The sequence below is a fragment of the Ursus arctos genome, unplaced genomic scaffold (genome assembly GCF_023065955.2).
Source record: "Ursus arctos isolate Adak ecotype North America unplaced genomic scaffold, UrsArc2.0 scaffold_2, whole genome shotgun sequence".
In the NCBI taxonomy this organism is placed as follows: Eukaryota; Metazoa; Chordata; class Mammalia; order Carnivora; family Ursidae; genus Ursus; species Ursus arctos.
In genome coordinates this window covers 70,983,874-70,993,021 of record NW_026622874.1, presented here as the reverse complement: position 1 = coordinate 70,993,021, position 9,148 = coordinate 70,983,874, and positions in this window count along the sequence as shown.

Here is a 9,148-nt window from a genome sequence, read left to right as displayed (position 1 = left end):
GAAAACAATAATTTGGTCGTTAACTCTTTTGTCATTAAATAAATACCAAGCTAGAGTCTTCAGAATCACTTAGTCCCATTCCTAAAGACAGCTCCCCACTGATGAGAACTGCCACCACCCTTCATGTCCACTGTTTGGAGCTGAGATTCAGAGATGGGTCTTGTCAGCCGCCTGGGGCCTGATGGGGCTTGCTGGCCTGGGACTCGGTTCTCATAGTTGTTTTCCTCTTTGTTCTTTTTTTTTTTCCTTCTTTATTTTTATATTTTTTAAGATTTTATTTATTTGAGAGAGATAGCAAGCAAGCACAAGCAGGGGGAATGGCAGAGGTAGAGGGACAAGCAGACTTCCCACTGAGAGGGGAGCCCGACATGGGACTCAATCCCAAGACCCTGAGATCAGGACCTGAGCTGAAGGCAGATGCTTAACCGACTGAGCCACCCAGGCACTCATTTACCTCCTTTATTTTTTTTTCTTTTTTCCAAATTGTAGTACTTCCCCCCCTTTGTTTTCTTTTCTCTTTTTGCCTTTATTTTACCTTTTTGTTTAACCACTTGAAAGTTGTAGAAATTTCACCCCTGAAATACTTCACCATGAATCTATTGCTAATGAAAACATTCTCCCATATCAGTGATACTCAGCCAGGGAGAACTTTGTCCCCCAGGGGACACCTGGCACCTGCTGGTGACATTTCCAGTTGTCATGCCTGGAGGGGGGAGGGAAAGAGGGGATGCTACTGGCATCCAGTGGCTGGAGGTCCAGGATGCTGCTAAGCGTCCTACAGTGCACAGGATGGCCCCACAACATAGAATTATTTGGTCCAATGTAAGGAATGCCAAGATTGAGAAACCCTATTTCAATAACCACAAAATCACTATTAAATAAATGAATGATAACTACATTAAAATATCATTATTATTAAGTACACTTTTAACTGTCCTTTTCCATGAAACACATTTTTCTGGTCTTCATAGCTCCACAAAAGGGGCCAATCGGTTGGAAAACCTGAGGAAGCAATCACGACAGAAACAGAAGGGTGCCTCTAGTGGCCAAGAGGGGGACCTGCACCTGGCATTTGAATTCTTCGCGCACTGTGCTTCAGTATCTGAGAACACAGGAGGAAAACAAGAATTCTGTGGTGCAGTTGTTTGCTGTTTTTATTATTTGAATGACCCAAGTCCTCCCGCACAAGTGATACAATTTACATGCAAAAAAAAAAAAAAAATGCACACTCAAGGCCCAGGAATTTCACTACTTCCCACGAAGAATTTTAAAAGGATCCTAACATTCACTCTTTCAGGTAAAACAAACAGGGTCTGGAAAACAGGTAATAGCAAAGAGATCTGAGTCAGAGGAACTCTTTATCTTCTTGACACAAGCTGCAAATTTAGAAGAAATACAAAAGGAAGGAAGGAAGGAAGGAAGGGAGGGAGGGAGGGAGGGAGGGAGGGAGGGAGGGAGGGAGGGAAAAGAAAGGAAAGAAAAGGAAGGGAAGAAAGTTAAAAAGAAAGATCCTGATATCAAAATTTGCTTTAAGGAGCTGGCTTTACTTTTCCCAAGTATCATCACAGTGAGTGCTACAAGGGACTCAGTAAATGTTTACTGGATTGATCTTCTGAATAACTCACTATCTTCTGAATAACTCAGTATATGGTTGAGTAGAAAGGGCAGTTATCTCCACCTTACTTATGTGAGAACTGAGGTAAAAAGGCAGAGGTTATGTTTACGACACAAATATTATCAGTTGAAAATTGAACATTTAATCCATTGAGCCAAGATTCTATCTGTTGGTAAAAGGACTTGATTTTGTGTGTGGGGGGAGGGGTACTGTGATTATGTGTTTGCTGTTCGTTTCTTGATTTGTTTCATTTTTGCTTTAAACTAGTAGGCGAAATTAACAATAAGTTATTTTAATTATTTTCCCAACTGACTACATTATAGAGAAAAAATATTTGCATGTGCCCCCCCCCACTTTTGCAGACAAAACATCACAAATTGATCACAGAACTACTCTGCTAAATCTGGTTTTACCTCCAGACCCTTCTCAACAGTTTGCAGGCAAATATTACTTGCTGATAAAGTTTTGCTACCAAGAGAGATAGCAAAGTTTTTTGTTTTTTTTTTAAGTTTTATTTATTTAGAGAGAGAGAGAGAGAGAGAGCAGGGGGAGGGGCAGAGGGAGAGGACAGTCCTTAAGCAGACTCCCCACCAGGCAGGAAGCCCAACTCGGGATTTGATCCTAGGACCCTGAGATCATAACCTGAGCCTAAATCAAGAGTCAGCCAGCTAATTGACTGAGCCACCCAGAAGTCACAAGATTTTTTTTTTTTAAACCAAGATAGGATAATACACACACACACACACACACACACACACACACACACAGAGTCTTCTACTCCCTCTGAGACAGGACCAAAACCCGAAATTTCTATTAAAGGTTACTCCATCCCAATTATCACGTAGCTCCATGTGCATTTATACTGTGATCTTTGTATAAGTACTGATTTAATTCTATGCTTATGGTAGCTAGAACTGTGGAAAGCACTCCGTTAATGTTTTGACCCAGATGTCTGGAACATTGCAATGTTTGTGGAATGAATAGTTTGCTGAGTTAGGTGGCCATCTACCCATCCTTTCTGCCTCAGGAAGATGAAACAAAAGATTTAAATCATAACCAGAGCAGTCACTCTCACCAAACATGACGTCTATGGCCCATTAAGCGCCAGATTATCTCTGACACTGGAGAAGCAGTGTAAGAGGGTCAACTCCAAACACTATTGTTTTAGAATACAACATATGTCACCCACCCTAGCCACTAGGTGGTCAGAAAAGAAGAAGCAAAGAGGTGGATAGCAGTAAAAATGATTCTATCACTTAGTGAGTATATTCATACTAATCACTAATCTATCTCTTAATTATCAACCTAGGGGATGGTTCTCCTGTGACTCCATTGTACAGATGAGGAAATTGAAGTTCACAGATGTGGTTTCATCTCCTCAGGACCATATTGGCATAAGTAGCAAAACTGGGCTGAATTCCATTATAGTTAGGAATCTAAACTTTTAATCACCCTGTCTTCTCTCTCAGGCAGATAAAAAAATAAATACTGCTTTATTAAACTCTAGGGGAACATGAAGTAAATCTCAGAAAAATGAAAGAGCTCTGAGAAACTCTTTGAGTTGAAAGATGACATGAAAGAAAATAAATAGCTAGAAAGGATGGTTTTATGAAACAAGTTCTAGTATGTTTAACCTCTCCCTGATGAGTTAACCATTAACAAACAGAACTTCAAAGCAGAAGGGAGAGGAGGAAGTTGCATATAAAAAGATTTCATCCTTTCCTTCCTCAAAGAACACACCGGGGTCCTTTTGGATGGTGTGGTTGGTTACTTTGAACTTGGATGAACCCACACTTTGTGCAAGCATTGTAAGTTTTTGAGCAAAAGAGATACTTAAAATATGCTACTCCCTTTCCAATCCGTTTGTACTTAGCGTAAAAAGATAATTAGGGCACCTCCTGGAAGGGATGGGTACAGCACTATAAAATTTTCTCCACTGGTAGTGTGGAGGCCGAGGGCAGCCACCCCAAGGCAGGCAACTGTGGCATAAAGATTATTTTGAGTTAAAAGCATTCAAGACCCAGCAGATTCAGGAATAGCTCTTTACCTTCCTCTACAGCTGCCTAAGAGGAATTTAGATAGAAAGCCTGCTCCAGGAAGAGAGTTACCACCACAGACAACTACATTATAAGAACTAGGTATGGTAGACAGGGAGGAACCTACCAAGGCCTGTTTGATCACAGTCTTCTCTTTGTCTCATTGTTTCTGAGTGGCCCAGGATATAATTGTTTAGTAAACATTTACCCTTTTTCATGATTCCTGAGGATTGCTTTCCATCCCTTTGAAGAACCAGACCCCTACCCCTCTCCTTAGTTCAGAATGACATATATACCTCATTTTGCCTGACTGCCTTTGGAATTTCCATGTCTGTGTGGCTTCCCTGTACATATGTAATAAATTTGATTTTCTCCTTTTAATCTGTCTCATGTCAATTTGATTCTTAGTCCAAACAGAAGGACCCTTGAGGGGACAGGTTATTCTTGCTCCCCAATGGTAGCAAAGGACTTCGAGCACTATATATATCCACATGTCCCTCTGTGACCAGGAAACATCATTTGTAGAAAATGTCCGGGGCTAGGAAGGGAAACTGAGAACAAGAAATGAGGCAATGCAATGATGTCTGAAACAAGTATCGACGAAAACCCCTAATGTATCAGCAATACGAGTACTTCCCAGATGTCAGTTCATTCACATAACTACTTCGCTATTTTCGCCTCACCCATGGGGTCACCTTCACAGTTATTAGGTCATTATTTTTTTTCTTTAAATTGGCTCTTATGCTTCAATAAAATTTAAAACACTGCTTTATGTCATCACCAAAACTGAAAACCATTGTACTTTGCCATAAATAGAGGGAGACTATCAGACTAAATGGGTTGAAAACACAGCAATGCTCCTCAATTGTTGAATTCCAGCTGGATATTTTGTCTGCCAAAAGTTCTCACTCTATTCAAAAAAATTAGCAAGGGTTAGTAGAGAGGTGTTAGAGACATAATAGAAACTCACAGAGATGTTCTCCTGACATTTGAAAGACTGAAATGAGTTTGAAAGAGAAATTATGTTCTTACTCTATGATTCAATTACAGACAGTTTCCAACTTACGATAGTTTGACTTAACAATTTTTCAACTTTATGAGGGTGTGAAAACAATACGGATTCAGTAGAAACTGTACTTCAAAATTTGAATTCGGAATTTTTTCTGGACTAGTTATCTGTGATTTGATCCTCTCTCAGGAAGCTGGGCAGTAGCAGGAGCCCCAGTTCCCAGTCAGCCACGCGGGCAAGAGGGTAAACAACCAGGACGCTGACAACCATTCCATTTTTCACTTTCAGTACAATATTCAATAAACTATATGAACTATTCAACATTTTATTGTAAAACACACTTTGTCTTAGATGGATTTACCCAACTGTAGGCTAACGTCAGTGTTCAGAGTATGTTTAAGGTAGCCTAGCTAAGCTATGATGTTTGGTAGGTTAGGTGTATTCAACGCATTTTTGACTTAGAATATTTTCAACGTATGATGGGTTTCTTGGGATGTAACCCCACTTTAAGTCAAGGAAGATCTGTATATTAAATGACAAATCCATACACCACCCAAAATATCTTTATCTGGGAATGCAGAATGCATGGGACACTTGGAAACACTATATAAACTGCTGATCAATCAAGCTTCCTTGATAAACTACATAACAAGCCTTATCAAATATTCATAGTCAGAGATTAAGTCTGCAAGCTTAAAATGGAGAAAATGTTGGCACTTCTTGAAATCAATTCACTAGAGCCTCTAATAGAGATCCATGGGGCCTAAGGAGTCCCCACATCAGTACAGTGTACTTTTTGACTTAGAAATGCTGTTTCCCCAAAGCACATTATTAAGGGGAAATCAAGAATACAACCAATTCTCAAAAAGAAATTATTTTGTTATTGGAAAATCTCTAAAGAAATCTCTCAGATTCTTGGTTTCTCTGTCTTTCAAAGGACAAGATTGGGTTACACCTGTGCTGCCCAATACAGAAGCCACACTGAGCACCTGAGATGAGGTCAGCCCAAACTGAGATGTGAGATGCACGCTAGATATTGAAGACGTAATAAAAAAAAAAAGATATAAAATATCTCATAAATAATTTTATATTGACTACATGTTGAAATGATAATATGGCATCTAGGTTAAATAAACTGCATTATTAAAATTAATTTTATCTCTTCTTTTTTACCTTTTTATTGTGGCTACTAGAAAAATGTTAGCAAGACACATGTGGCTTGCATTCTCTTTCTATTGGGTTAGCGCAGGATTAAATACTCACTATGGTTCCTTACTGATGAATCAGTCTAGACACATATAGAAATTATTTCCTAAAATCACAACAGCCTATAAAAATAGGCCCTTTAATTTTATGAGGTAAAAGACTCTGGTAGATATTTAAAAAGCTTTACCATCTCTGTTCAGTCTTCCTCTATATTAATAACTTTTATAATGATGTCAGAAGATAAATAGCTCACTGTCTTTAAAGTTAGAAAAGAGGGAAAAAAGATTTCATGGCTCATATGTCTGTGGATAAAGCGATCCAACTTTGGAACAGTCCAAACTTGTTCCCTAATCAAAGATATACTTTTAATGAGATTTTATCTTTGATTGAAAATGTAAGGCCGGAATGAACCACTGGGTCATTACTCCGCTTCCAGGCTTAATTTTTATTTAATTCTAGCTCCCTGGTGTTTTTCATATAGGGATCTTAATTTATGCAGGATGTTTAAAACTTTCTTTTTTGGATCTTTTGATGTAGGTAGCCTTTTGGGGCAAAAAGTCCATTTTGAACTTAAAATAACAAAATAAAGACATTTAGTCTCCACAGAAACAGGTCATACACATCTATATCTTGATATGTACTTATATTTATACAGGTAACCAGTCAAATGTTATGACAGGGCCTAAGTACTGTCAAGTGTGTTGGCAACCCTTAATTTTGTAGTAGCTGGAAATAGATGAAAAATGAATGGTCTTTGGGGTTAGACAAACCTTGATTCTAATTGTAGCCCTGCCTCCTAACTCACTATGTGAGCTTGGGACATTCATTTCATATATCTGGATTTCCATTTCATCATCTGAAAAAAAAAAGTGTCTATATTTTTAGTTGGGCATGCAGATTAACTGCATTATGCTTATAAAGCAGTTAGCAAATGCTCTTGTAGGTAGAAAATATTTAGTACTTGAAAGTAGTTGTTACTCCTTTGGAAGCCTGATCCTCTTCCTGTCCCATGCAGGACAATGAGTTCATATCTGGAAAGCCTCCAGGCCTTTTCATCCCCAAAGGCATTGGTCCAGGGCAGGCATCTTCCACCTCCTCTTGGGGCTACTAAAACATCTTTATTTACTATTGAGAGTTTACTCCAGGCTAGGACCCACCTGGGGTTAAGTGCTACAGCTATAAAACAGCAAGTGCTCAGGACTTTCCAGAATTTATAGGAGGGTAGGATGGTGTTCTATCCTCAATCCATCTTTTGCCAAACTTTCCTGATCATTCAGTCCTTCCTCAAAACTCAGGAACTGTAATTCTCACCTCTTGGTCCACTGTTCTCAAGTTTACCTATGCAACCAGTGTTAAAAACCTTCCTGCCTGCACTCACGGCTCTCTGTACTGTGATCCCAGTTGACCTAGGGAAGGTGTGTGTGTGTGTGTGTGTGTGTGTGTGTGTGTGTCCTCTGCACAGCATCCTTTTATCTACTTCTGATAACATCCTGTTCTTCCTCATCTCTCCAGTTTTCTTTTGAGAAAACTTTAGGGCCTTCTTTCCTTTTGGAGATCTCTCCTCTCCCATTTCCTCTGGAGTCCATGTGGAGCTGACACTTGGCCCCAGGTTTCACGATGTGCCTGGGACTCGGACCTAGCCAAAGACAGCATTCCATGCCTATGTCAGCAAGAACTAGTGCAGCAATAGACACAGGACCCAACCCTAACCAAGCCTAGGACTTTTTCATGAAATTGGTCAAAGGTGAATCTGGAGTTAATCTTCTGGAGCCATTTCGCTCCACTTTTAAGAGCCTGCCAAAAATTAAGTCAAATCCAAGATAAATAGAGCCTAGATATAGAGACAGGTATATTCCTGATGACCTGTTATGAGCACCCGGATCTAGCCATCCCTGAAGCCAGATACTCCTGGATTTGCAGATGTGGAAGTGTATTCGTTTTCCAAGGCTGCTATAACAAATCACCAACATCTGGGTGGCTTAAAAAACAGAAATATACTATCTCTTAGTTACAGAGAATAGAAGTGTGAAATAAGGTGTCCACAGCCCCACGTTTCATTTGAAGTCTCTAGGGAAGAATCCTTTTTACATCTGGTAGTTGCCAGCAATCCTTGCCATTCTTGGCTTATAGCTGCATCTCCCCATCTCTGCCTCCATCATCACACCACCTCTACCCTCAGTGTATGTCTCTATATCCAAATCTCCCTCTCCTTTCTCTTATAAAAACACCAGCCATTGGATTAGGACCTTGATCCACAATCCAATATGACCTTATTTTAACTTGATTACATCTCCAAAGATCATATTTCCAAATAAGGTCACATTTACAGGTGCAGGACAGTTGGAACTTCTAACATATCTTTTTGGAGGTCATTATTCAACTCAGTAGAGGGAGTTAATCAATAATTTTTAGCTGAAGCCAATCTGAATTGTAGTTCTATTATAGCCAAGAGCTGAATTTCTGTTATCTTTCAAATAATAATCCCAAAGTGCTATTTCTTTAATCTGACTCTAAAGGAAGGAATTCTACTCCTACTGTTTCTTCTTTTCTAGATCCCCTTTCCTTTGTTCCCTATTTATGCAGATGCTTTCCAAGCTTGGCTAGTATTGCAGGGTCCACCTGATATGGCACTTCCTCCAGCAAGTGTTTTATTTTCTCCTACAAATGTCTAAAACTAGGTTCCCCTACATCACTGATTTGGCTATTAACATTCTCTGTCCAGAGTTGTATATTGGCTTTTTATGTGAATACAGATTCTCAACTCCACAGCTGACAATAAACTTCTGTCATTGTATTCATTCAAAACCTCTTCTCCACAGTAGGCACTCTGCTGAGTGAGCAACACAGAGCACCCCTGTCTGTCCTAAAGCTTAGAATCCTGTCCAGCAGGTCTACCCCTACTTGGTAGAGAAACTTCCACCCAGTGAGTCGGAGGTGACAGCTAAGGATGCTTGGTCTCAGGATGTGTAAAGCTTCTCTCTTTGTGATTGTCCCATCCATTGTTTTTCAAGTTGCTGCAAATCCCGGAGGGTCCCATTTCAGCAAACATGAAGCATATTCATCTGGAAAATTTTACCTGCTTGAATTAGCAATGTTTGCCCAATAGATTTAGTCAGGTATTGGATAACAATCCTGTGAACTCTGCTCATCCTTTTCGAAAATAAAATAAATAAAATAAAATAAAATAAAATAAAATAAAATAAAATAAAATAAAATAAAATGAGGGATTCTTTCAAGGACCAACTCAGCAGTGGGACAGTTGTTCATTTCACATGTTTGGCC